This window comes from Dendrobates tinctorius, unplaced genomic scaffold, assembly GCF_039654945.1.
Source record: "Dendrobates tinctorius isolate UK_male_01 unplaced genomic scaffold, ASM3965494v1 ptg000020l, whole genome shotgun sequence".
NCBI lineage: Eukaryota > Metazoa > Chordata > Amphibia > Anura > Dendrobatidae > Dendrobates > Dendrobates tinctorius.
This window is the reverse complement of record NW_027361688.1, coordinates 1676920-1689578: the sequence shown is the minus strand read 5'-3', so window position 1 is coordinate 1689578 and position 12659 is coordinate 1676920. Positions and strand designations below refer to the sequence as shown.

General features: G+C 45.5%; 1 pseudogene; it reads right to left on the bottom strand.

Annotated features, from left to right (window-relative positions):
- Window positions 1-5501: 5501 nt before the first annotated feature.
- Window positions 5502-10351, bottom strand: LOC141083261 (E3 ubiquitin/ISG15 ligase TRIM25-like; annotated as a pseudogene).
- Between the last annotated feature and the right edge of the window lie 2308 nt (window positions 10352-12659).

The following is a 12659-nucleotide window of genomic DNA, read 5'->3' as shown; positions in this document are numbered from 1 at the left end:
CGTAAATTATGCAATTTGGTTTCTGCTGTGGCACAACGGTTTGGATCATCAAAAACTTGATTCATAGCTGTGATGAAGGAATCTAAGTTATTATTATTATTAAGTCACATTGTTATTATTATTATTAAGTCACATTGTAGAAGGATCAACTTTATTCTCATTTGCACAAGGAAAGACTAGAAGCAATGGGATGAAACTGAATGGGAGGAGACACAGATTAGATATTAGAAAAAACTTTTTGACAGTTAGAGTGATCAATGAGTGGAACAGGCTCCCACGAGAGGTGGTGAGTTCTCCTTCAATGGAAGTCTTCAAACAGAGGCTGGACAGACATCTGACTGGGATGATTTAGCGAATCCTGCTTTGAGCAGGGGGTTGGACCAGATGGCCCAGGAGGTCCCTTCCAACTCTACGATTCTATGATTAAGGATGTCATAGTTCTTTTCCACATATGGTGAGGCCCATGCAAGAGCTTCATCAGTCAGGAGATTAATCAGAAAAAATACTTTCTTCCTATCGCTGGTAAATGGAGCAGGTTGCATTTGGAAGTATATCCGGCATTGGTTGAGGAATCCTCGGTACTGCTGACGATCCCCACTGAATTTTGCAGGCAGCGGCATTCGTGCGTTTGATTCTGGGCTTGAATTGCGCATGTCAAGAAGTTGCCTTTGTAGTTCAATTATTTCCTTTTGTTGGCCTGATACTACTGTTTGTAGTTTAGAATATTTTTCTTGGTAAGTGGTACAAAAACTTTGAAGTTCAGAAACTTGTTTTGTCAGGGTGGCTACAACAGACTCCATTTTGGCGCGTGATTATTCTGTCACGATCTGGTTCAGGTTGGAGCCAGTGTTATTGTAACCACTAGAGGGAGCAAGGCAGGAAGCGTAGTCAGGTGAAGCCGAAAGTCAGTACACTGGATAAGCAATACTTTAGCAATGGAGCAGGCAGATAACGAAGTCAGAGGAAAAGCCAGAAGTCGGTACACGGGATCAGCGATACTTAGCAGATGGAGCAGCAGCAGGAGAAGGAGCTTGACTACAGGCTGGAAGCACAATAATCACGCAATGAGGAAGTGTACTGGCTGAGGTTATATAGGGTGGGCAATTAGCAATCAATGGGCCAATTAGGAGAGCACAGGTTGGAGCTGATCAAGAACAAGAATCACTGGTATCTGGTTTTGCATGGGATCTTCCAAGCAGCCGCATATCTCAGATGGCTGAGCTGCTGGCCAGCAGACAAGAGGTTCCCGGTTCGATTCCTGACAGTCACCTTACGGGCATGCCCAGTAGCACGGCATGAGGACTTAGCCTCTGGAGCGGTTCCCTGCAGAGCAGGTTGCGCTACCATTGCTGCACCAGAGGTGCTATGTGGGGATATAGAGCTGTGTGGGCACATCATATTATTTTGAGGGGATATCATACTGTTTGTGGGGCTGTGTGGGGACATCATTCTTTGGGGACTGTGGCTTTCATCATATTGTGTGAAGAGCTGTTAATCAAGGTACAAGGGTTGAGCATTACGATTTAATGTTTTTAATAAACTTTATAAGGATCAGTAAATTATCTGGTTTTGATTCTCTACTGATTAGCATAGATGATACAATAAGCCCTATAGTAACATGTACTAGCAGCTAATCAACTTACCGTATTATTCAGACTACAAGACGCACTGGACCAGAAGACCCAACCCAAATTTTCAGAAGGAAAATAGGGAGAAAAATGAATGCATCAAGTGGGTGTCCCATTTGCAGGCCGAATTCAGCTTACCGGGAGTGGGGGAATCGGCAGCGCTGGTGGAGCGGGGTCACAGGAGGCATTCGTTGGTCTGGCGATGATCTCAGTCCCATCCCAGGCTGGTGCGGCAAGTTCGGCGATGCATGGTGGTGCGAGGCTCCGCCAACATTTTGTGAATGTCCAGAGTTCCCGCACATCCATTGCTGCAATGCGGTGGCCTCCGGGAAAATGGCCGTCAGAGGCGGCGCATGCGCAGATTGACATCTTGGCACCAAGATCTAGTCTCCCGAGATAAAGTATATAAAACCATGTTAAGAAAAATCAGAATAATGAAGTTCGACTGGTTGGTTCGGCCTTCACAACAGTCACAGTCTCTGATGGCAGATAATTGGAAAATTAATAGACCATTCATGGTAGAAAAGGTTACAGAGATGGAGCAGAACAACTTGTCTCTCAGATCAGCAAATGCCATTGTTTCAAGATTTCCAAGAAAGGTTACAAATGGTGTATTTTATAGGGCGTGTTGAAGAAAATATGACATTGTATAAGATATGGCTGATCACAATTAACCTTATAATCTGTCAGATGGAAACAGAACGATCAATATCCGTAAAAGGAAGATGATTTCTGCTCATATAAACTTACCTTACATATTAGAGTGTAAGCTCCTGTGATCAGATCATCATTCATTCAGCCTCCAGTTTTTCATCTGTATGTTAGGTAATATATATTCACTGCTCTCCTCATTCTACAATATATACAGTATGTGCAAGTGTTTCTAAGGCTAGTTTTATACATCCATGTTTTGCTAGTGTTTTTGATAGTTATAGGCTTTGTAGCGCCAATATTAGTGATTTGGTATAAATTGTATCAGTTTGGCAACAATGTAAAGGGAAAAGTCAGTTCAAATGAAATACATTGAAGATCCAGCTTGGAGCATCTGTATAACACTATGTACTGAACACATTTTTTCATCTATAATGTACTGAGGTATTGTGCTTCAGCAGGGATATAATTTGACATCATTCTGTCAGCTTTTTGGCCTTACGTACCTGTCAGGACTCGAACCCAGCAGCTGTTTGCACCTGGCGGCAGATCTTCCCTTGAGCTATTCAGTTCACTGCACCGTTCCTTGCTAAACCAGATACTAGCACTTGTGTTGTTCATGATTGTCTCCACCCTGAGTTCCTGATTGGATCAACCCTGTGATCTCCTGAGTGAACACCCTACTTAAGCCTGGCACTGCACTTCCTTCCGAGATTATTGAGCTCCCTGCCTTTAGTCTAGTTTCTTTCCACCTGTTGCTTATCCTCAATATTCTACTGCTGCTCCGTGTACCGACCTCTGGCTATCTCCTGGCTACGATACCTGTTTATCATCCCAACTATCCTGCTGCTCCGTGTACTGACCTCTGGCTATGATACCTGCTTATCCTCCCAACTATACTGCTGCTCCGTGTACTGATCTCTGGCTACGATACCTGCTTATCCTCCCAACTATACTGCTGCTCCGTGTACTGATCTCTGGCTACGATACCTGCTTATCCTCCCAACTATCCTGCTGCTCCGTGTACTGATCTCTGGCTACGATACCTGCTTATCCTCCCAACTATACTGCTGCTCCGTGTACTGATCTCTGGCTGCGATACCTGCTTATCCTCCCAACTATCCTGCTGCTCCGTGTACTGATCTCTGGCTGCGATACCTGCTTATCCTCCCAACTATCCTGCTGCTCCGTGTACTGATCTCTGGCTACGATACCTGCTTATCCTCCCAACTATACTGCTGCTCCGTGTACTGACCTCTGGCTACGATACCTGCTTATCCTCCCAACTATACTGCTGCTCCGTGTACTGATCTCTGGCTACGATACCTGCTTATCCTCCCAACTATACTGCTGCTCCGTGTACTGATCTCTGGCTACGATACCTGCTTATCCTCCCAACTATACTGCTGCTCCGTGTACTGACCTCTGGCTACGATACCTGCTTATCCTCCCAACTATACTGCTGCTCCGTGTACTGACCTCTGGCTACGATACCTGCTTATCCTCCCAACTATACTGCTGCTCCGTGTACTGATCTCTGGCTGCGATACCTGCTTATCCTCCCAACTATCCTGCTGCTCCGTGTACTGATCTCTGGCTACGATACCTGCTTATCCTCCCAACTATACTGCTGCTCCGTGTACTGACCTCTGGCTACGATACCTGCTTATCCTCCCAACTATACTGCTGCTCCGTGTACTGACCTCTGGCTACGATACCTGCTTATCCTCCCAACTATACTGCTGCTCCGTGTACTGATCTCTGGCTACGATACCTGCTTATCCTCCCAACTATACTGCTGCTCCGTGTACTGACCTCTGGCTACGATACCTGCTTATCCTCCCAACTATCCTGCTGCTCCGTGTACTGATCTCTGGCTACGATACCTGCTTATCCTCCCAACTATACTGCTGCTCCGTGTACTGACCTCTGGCTACGATACCTGCTTATCCTCCCAACTATACTGCTGCTCCGTGTACTAACCTCTGGCTACGATACCTGCTTATCCTCCCAACTATACTGCTGCTCCGTGTACTGACCTCTGGCTATGATACCTGCTTATCCTCCCAACTATACTGCTGCTCCGTGTACTGATCTCTGGCTACGATACCTGCTTATCCTCCCAACTTTCCTGCTGCTCCGTGTACTGACCTCTGGCTACGATACCTGCTTATCCTCCCAACTATACTGCTGCTCCGTGTACTGACCTCTGGCTACGATACCTGCTTATCCTCCCAACTATACTGCTGCTCCGTGTACTGACCTCTGGCTACGATACCTGCTTACCCTCCCAACTATCCTGCTGCTCCGTGTACTGACCTCTGGCTACGATACCTGCTTATTCTCCCAACTATACTGCTGCCCCGTGTACTGACCTCTGGCTACGATACCTGCTTATTCTCCCAACTATACTGCTGCTCCGTGTACTGACCTCTGGCTACGATACCTGCTTATCCTCCCAACTATACTGCTGCTCCGTGTACTGACCTCTGGCTACGATACCTGCTTATCCTCCCAACTATACTGCTGCTCCGTGTACTGACCTCTGGCTACGATACCTGCTTATCCTCCCAACTATACTGCTGCTCCGTGTACTGACCTCTGGCTACGATACCTGCTTATCCTCCCAACTATACTGCTGCTCTGTGTACTGACCTCTGGTTATTTCCTAAAGACGCAACCTGCTGGTTCTTCCCCTAGTGGTTGCAATATCACTACTGCAACTCAGGTCAGTCCATAACAGTGACAAAGACCCATTCTAGGGTCAAAACGCGTTGCTGGTTCTCTCTATGCCGTGCTGGCACATCCACTGTAATATGAAGAGTACATAGGCACATCAAGTTTTAATCGAACAAACAAATAAAGAAATTCATTTTAGAAGCTGGAACGCCTCTCTTTTCTAGTCCATAACAGTACCTCTTCATTATAACTGTCGGTATCTACAGCGCCTCTTCTGATTAGGCAGCCCATTGTGTATACTGCAACATTGGTGTCTCGCTGATCCTACTACTAAGAAAAGGCAAGCTGACAGGTTGTAAGGTTGCATATTTATGGTCCAACAGCCAAGGATTACTGATGTGGCTACCGGACCAGGATCCTGGGAATATTTTTGCCCAACTCTACTAGAAACCAATTGTTGGAAATAAAACTAATATCGAAAATAAGCCGTGCTACAATAGTGATCAGTGAGGAGATGGAAAAACATACAAATGACCACATCAATGAACATGGAACTTATACAAACTGCTTTAATTTACAAAACCAAAAATAATATAATTACATGAAACAAGAGATGGCGAAGCTCACCACATCTGCCGATCATCCAGGAAGCCGGGAACTGCTGTATGCGGTGGGTCGCCGAATCATCTGGTGGAGCACATTCATAAATCTTAAGCTAATATATGAATCTTTATTTTAGCCCATTTAAAAACAGATGAGGGAGGGGATATTGAAAGACTGATGCGTTTCTGGGGGGGTCTATGTACTGACTTTTGGGGGGTCTATGTGTCCCTTCCCTTTGTGTTTACCCCTCTGTTGAAATTGATAGACACCTCTCATTTTTCAATGGTATTAACGATTTGACTATGTTGTTTATAAACTGAAAGTCTGGAAATCAATGAGGATCGACAATGTAGGAACAACTAAGGAGCAAAAAATCTCGGTATTGTGCAGGATTGCAAAACCATTCATTTTAATATATATACATATTTAACAACCCTGCTGCTGATATATGAAAGCAGTTCATGTGTCATGCTGTTCAGAATTTCATCAAAATGACAAAAAAAATATTAGAATTCTCAAGACAAAAAAGTCTTGAGAATTCTAATATTTTTTTTGTGGTTTTGATGAAATTCTGAACAGCATGACACAAGATTTCCCCCCCAAAAAAATGAAATGAAATACTACCTAATGTCGTTATTATGTATGATATGGAAATCTGTATTCAGTTGCAGTCGGACGGCCATATAACGCTAACGATGATCGCATTGCAATGCTCAGACTGGCTAGCGGCTCGTCTGACCCGGGCATGACGGCCTGTATTTCTCTCTCGGGTCAGGAGAGCCGCCGGTCAGTCCGAGCATTGCAATGCGATCGTCGTCCGTGTTATACAGTCATCTGACTGTTCCCTTCAAAGCAAAACATTTGGTCTTCACAGGAGATTTGAATAAAATGAAAATGTATTTATAATAAAAGTTACGATTAAAAGAGATAGATAACGATACGATATAAAAGGCATATATGGGACCCCTAGGAATAAGAGATAGGGTGCAGCATTTCAATCAATATTCTGTCTCATAGCCATTGCTCGAATAAAAGAGAATGTTGCGGCACCAGCAATAATTGAACAACGCAAAGCAAAAACAATTATACATTTTCAAGGATCATTGCGTCAAAAGACTTGGAGGCACCTGGTTTCTGTGAGAATATCTTATCTATTGAACAACATTCCAACAATACCTGCAGGCTTATCCTTTTTCTTTCTAAAACCAGGAATTGAACCCAAGAACTTGCTCAACCAAGCTCCTATGAGACCCATCCACAAGAACAGGTCTCATTCAGTCATCTTTCGATGTTAACTTTAAGCTCTGATCTTGTGTATAAACAGCCCTATCAGACTTGTGAAGACATTATTCATCCCCTACCAAAATATACACATCCTGTGCTACTGGTAAAAAAAAAAAATAAAAATCATCTATCACCCAATTCTATAAAACTACTCTATATTAATTATGCTGATCTATTTTGCCCAGCTACAATTACCTATAGAATTAACAAGGCCGGTGGCTTGAGATCTCCAAACGGAATCAGTGATTGATTTATCGTAGGTAGAAAAACTTTTGTTGCTACATGGAAGAATGATGTACAAAATTAAAATTATATTGTAGTAGTCCACAGAAGGGAGGATAGCAGTAAGGCACGTCTTATGGTTACATACAAACCCCGCATTAGCATATAGATGAGAATTGGAGGTGGTCCTCAACTCATGTTCCACAGGGACCAAAAGGCTGAATGAACTATTATCAGATCTACCACTTCACTTCTACAAACAGCCACCAAACTTAAGGAATCTCCTCATCAGAAGTGTCACCCAGTCTCACCATCCTAGTGTCACAGTCCAATTCTTGGATCTGTGTCAGGTTCTGGATTCCTCATGTAAACCTTTTTTTTCCCTTTCAGGCCTCTGGGGCTTAATGTGGGTTTTTGCCCTGGTGGCCACAGGGGTTATTACATGTTGTTTCCCTGCTGATGTGACCATTCCCTTTTCCTATATAAGGTCACATGGTGTATCAGCAGGTGTTGGTGATAGCAGGTCCCTTTTGGATTCCAACCACGGTGAAGTGAGCAGCTGGCTCTAAGGTGTCGAGCCACTGCTGAAAGTTAATCCGGTGATGAACTCTGCTGCCTGGTGACTGCAGCTGAGAAAAGATAAGTGTTTTTGGTGTTTTCCCCCGTTTGGTGTATTTTCCTTGGTGTGTATTAGTGCAGCGGTGGGTCCAGTGTCTGCACTAGCCAGTTCCCTAGTGAGGGATAGGTGCAGGGTTAGTGAGGGATTCTGGTCGGCGACAGATGAAGAGCCTGTATATGGAACGTTAGGAGTGTTTAGGGACACTGCCTCAGGGGAGTGCAGGAGGTCTCCACGTCCCCGTTCCCTATTGCAGGTCCCACCGTTGTAACTGTTTCCCCGGTGTCCCCCTTTTGTCTTGTTTTAGTTACCGACCTGCGGGTCGTGTCACAAAGGGCAGGTGGGAGGTACACGTGACACCTAGACTGGCACAGTCCACTGAAGCTGTAGAAAATACAGGACCTTGTTCCCGCATTCTCCACCAACCGATTTGGAAATCTGTATTCCAAGCAAACATTTGGTCTTCACATGTGATTTGAATAACATGAAAGTTATAAAATAAAAGAACTTACAATTAAAAGAAATGGATAAATATAAAATATGAATGGCGTACGCGTGACCCCTCGTGAATATGAGAGGGCGATCTGACCTGTTGTGAAAGGGTGCAGTATTTAAATCAAAATTACTCTCACAGCCATTGGATTTCTGCCCCTGCTCAAAGCAGAGAATGTTCTACAACATCAACTATAACTAAATAATGAAAATCAAAACATAAACATACATTTTCAATGATCCTTGTCTCAATAGCCTTTGAGGGACCAGGTTTCTATGAGATAGATCTTATCTATGGAACGGTGTCTATTTTCAATGGTGATATGCAACAATTGGTGTTAATTTACACCTGGATACCATGGAGCATTAATATCCTTTATCTCACTGCTGACCTTACTAACTGAATGCTTCACTAATAACCATCTCCCGCTGTCTGAGATGTCACCAGTCACTGGGTAGATTTCGTCTGTTATGACGGTTCTTCACAGCTGCTCCCCTTGATATCTTTATAGAAGCTCCCCCTACAAATAACGCAGCATGTAGGGGCTCGGTGAAGGTGGCAGTGAAGGTGTGTAAGTGTCTGATGGGGTCACACAGCTCATAAAAGGACAACTGCCCGGCCTCATAATCCAGACAGATCCTGACTCCATCACTGGAGATCTGGTGAGGTAACCGGATCTCATTACAGTCATGTATCACTGAACACTGATTATTATACCCCTGTCTTCCATATAAACTCCAGGACTTTTTATTATATCCAATAATTGATGGATTTTTCTTCCGTTCTAAACTGGGGTAACACATCCCCACCTTCCACAACACTGATCCACAGATCTTCACATCCCAGTAATGTCGTCCTGAGGTAAATCCTCTCCCGCCCATCACCTGAGGATAATCCTTGAATCTCTCTGCTGTTTCTGGTCGATTTTGCATTATTTTTGTCAAGGTTGCAATTTTCATGTTGTCTGATATAAGGAGATTATTATTAGCTGTGTTTACATCCAGTAATATGTTTACAGGGCCCTCCCCATAGAAGGTCACATTTAAATCTCTGATTATATCATATAATGTGTGTGATATGTGTGAGATCATCTCCGCACCCCGATCACCTCCATCATGTCCCCCTGTGTCCTCATCTCCACCATGTCCTCCTGTGTCCTCATCACCTCCATCATCTCCATCATGTCCTCCTGTGTCCTCATCACCTCCATCATGTCCTCCTGTGGTCTCGTCACCTCCCTTTTCCTCTGGATCACACAAGTCACCGGTGTCTGGTTCCTGTAGGACAGTCAGTGGATCCGTCATGTTACACAGCTCCTCAATGTGCCTCATCTTCCTGGACAGCTCGTCCTTCTTTATTTCCAGCTTCTCGATCACATCAGACAGTGAAAATATCACCTTCTCTTCCGACCTGGAGATCTCACTCAGGATCCTCTTCTCCAGGTCATCTAACCGTCTCCTAATGTCTCTAAACATGGCAGTAACTCTATCGGCCTCTCGAGAAGCTTTTTCTTGAGCTTTTCTCCTGCTCTCCTCCAGACTCTGGACTCTTAGCTCAGTCTTCTTTCTCTTTGTGTTCAGATTCTGCAGAACATTTCTCAGTTTCTCCTTCTTCTTCTCAGAGGCCTCCTCCAGCATCTCCACCCGGTGTCCCCGATGTTCTCCGGCCAAACTGCAGGAAACACAGATACAAGCATCGTCCTCAGTGCAGTAATATTCCAGGATCTTCCTGTGGATGGAGCATTTTCTGTTTTTCAGAGAAGTGCTGGGATCAGTGAGGACGTGTTCTGGTGCTGTTTCTAGGTGAACTCTCAGGTGATTATTGCACACAGAAACTTCACACAGCAGACAGGATTTAACAGCGGGTACAGGAGAGTGAATACAGTAAGTGCAGTAGATCCCGGTGATCTCCTCCTGATTTGATTGTGTAGTCAGGAAGCGTTCTGCTACGTTACATAGAGTTATGTTCCTCTGCAGTTCAGGACGTTCCAGAAACATTATTCTACATTCAGGACAGGAATAAACTCCAGATTCATCCTGTGTATTTAGGAACTGGCCAATACAGACCCGGCAGAAGTTGTGTCCACATCTCAGGGTTACGGGATCTCTATACAGGGTCAGACAGATGGAGCAGAGAAGCTCGTCCCTCAGAATAGCAGACGCCATCGCTTCAGGATTTACAAGAATCGAAACTGAAGGCGTGTGTCATGGGGCGTGTTCCAGTAAATATTGCATTGTACAGTTTACACTATGAACTGTGTTTACAGCATAGATATGCTAGCAACGCAAAACATTTGTATTGAGATTTACTCACAATAGGAAAAGCTAAGCTAATAGAACAGGCTTATTATATCTATACAGTAACAGAGAATGATGTCCGCTTCTGTCTGTACTGGGACAACACAACCCCTCACTCCTTCTTCTCAGTGATCTTCTCATCCCAGTAATGCCCTCCTGCTGCTTATCACTTCATAATAATCCTGTAAAGTAAGATAGATATGTGGGAGGAATGGCCCCCGTCGAGTGTCCGGGACGGAACCAAAGGAGCCGTCATCTGGGTTCCGGGGGAAACTGTCCCCGGGGGACAGAATTCGGGGACGGACCGTTCTGACAGACAGATGGGCTGGGGGGAGGGACCAGTATAAAGAAGGCGGGGAATTCCCCGAACGATGAGTCAGCAGACCGGGACAGAGACTGCAGGAGAGCGTGGGAGCAACTGAAAGCTAGAGCGACCCACCAGTGCCAGAGAGGACGCTCACCGAGGACTCCAGAGGGATGGTGCCAAGGCGACCGGCCGAGACTTGCTTCCTCGCTCCAGCCCGCGGCCACTGCGGCCTCAGTTCAACCCGCGGCCGCTACCGCCTCCTCTCAGCCCGCGGCTGCAGCCTACCCACGGTCACCCGCGGCCGCTGCTGCCTCCTTTCAGCCTGCGGCTGCGGCCTGTTACCCACCACCCGCAGCTGCCCCACTCTCGCCCGTGGCCGCGGCAAGTACCGTGCCGTCGGCAGCCACCACTGTCCCGCTCTGGTCCGCAGCAGGGACCAGGCCTCTGCTCACCGCGGACTCCCCGTCGCAGCCGCTAGCTGCGCAGGTGGCCTGTCATTCGCCACCACCCATTGCTACCGCTTGCCCCAGTCCGGAGCCTGCGGCCCACCTGTCCAAGGACAGCTACTACGCCGAAAGACCACCAACCCAAAAGGCGAGGGACTTTTGGACAGCTAAGTTGACTTTACAATTAAGAACCCGTAGTCAGCCATACCGCGACCCTATAGCGACCGGCTATTGCCGGAAGTAGTCGTGTTCTACCCATTTGTGTTTGCTTGTCTCGAGCCCCCGCGATGGCAGCCCGTGTTACCCCTGTTGGCGAACAGGCCGTGACTGAGGAAAGTTCCCTCTAGTCTTATAAACGTTATTGTAGAAAGCACCAAATTGTCTCGCGACTCGTCACTGCATCCTGCGTACCTGCAAACACCACAGATATACAGTAGCTACAAGTGATTTTTTTTATTCCAGTCTGCAGTTTTCTGGTTGTAATATCAATATCATCATCAACTATATTTTCATTCAGTAATGTGTCTGCGGGATCCTGCACATAGGAAGGTCACATTTCCAGTTCTTGTTATATCAGATAATGTGTATAAGCAGGATAGTATCAATATATGGTAAATAAAGAGAAGGCTTTTCTGGAGGTTACTTTTTACCCAACTTTAGGTGACACACTTCTGTACTGCCCTTGTTAGGGCGGGATTCATACAGGGCACAACAGTGGATAATAGGTCAAAAGTTTGCCATATGGACTTTGCACTCCTGCCTTTGTCCACGATTTGGCTTCACTACAAGATTTGGGTGAGATCAAACCTGTTTTTTCTGGCACTGTTTTCACTGAGCACTTTCTTGCTCTAACAATACAGTTTTTATCGGCTGCTTATCACCTTGTTTGTATAATGATTGAAGGTCTCCTGAGTAGTTCCTTTTTTTTTATCATTGATTAGGTTTTATTGATTGTACCATATATTGATACTCTCCTGCTTATAAGGTGTTAATTTTCTGAAGAGTTTGCATAGCTATCACTCTTGATTGTCAAAGCAAAGAGCCCATCAGGTAATGTGTGAGAGCAGCTCCACTCAGTGGCGTAGCAACTGTTTGTGGCGCCCGGGGCGGTCGAAAAATTTGCCGCCCCTTTGGTCGCTGATAATCCGGAAGAATCCGAAGAGCCCACACTACACTCGAAGATCTAATTTTTAGTCTACTACTAACTCTGCTGTTATTATTTCTAAATTTCTAGACTTTCATCTTCTTGCAGTTCTCTCTCTCTATATATATATGTGTATGTATTAGCGTGATGACACTACTGAACCTCCACCACTGCCCTGCCGAGAGCTGCACCATAAAACAGTGTAAGGAGACCCACGTGTCTTCCCCCTGCACAGACCCACAGTACACCCCCTACAGAGCCCTCATGTTCTCCCCTTGCACAGCCCCCC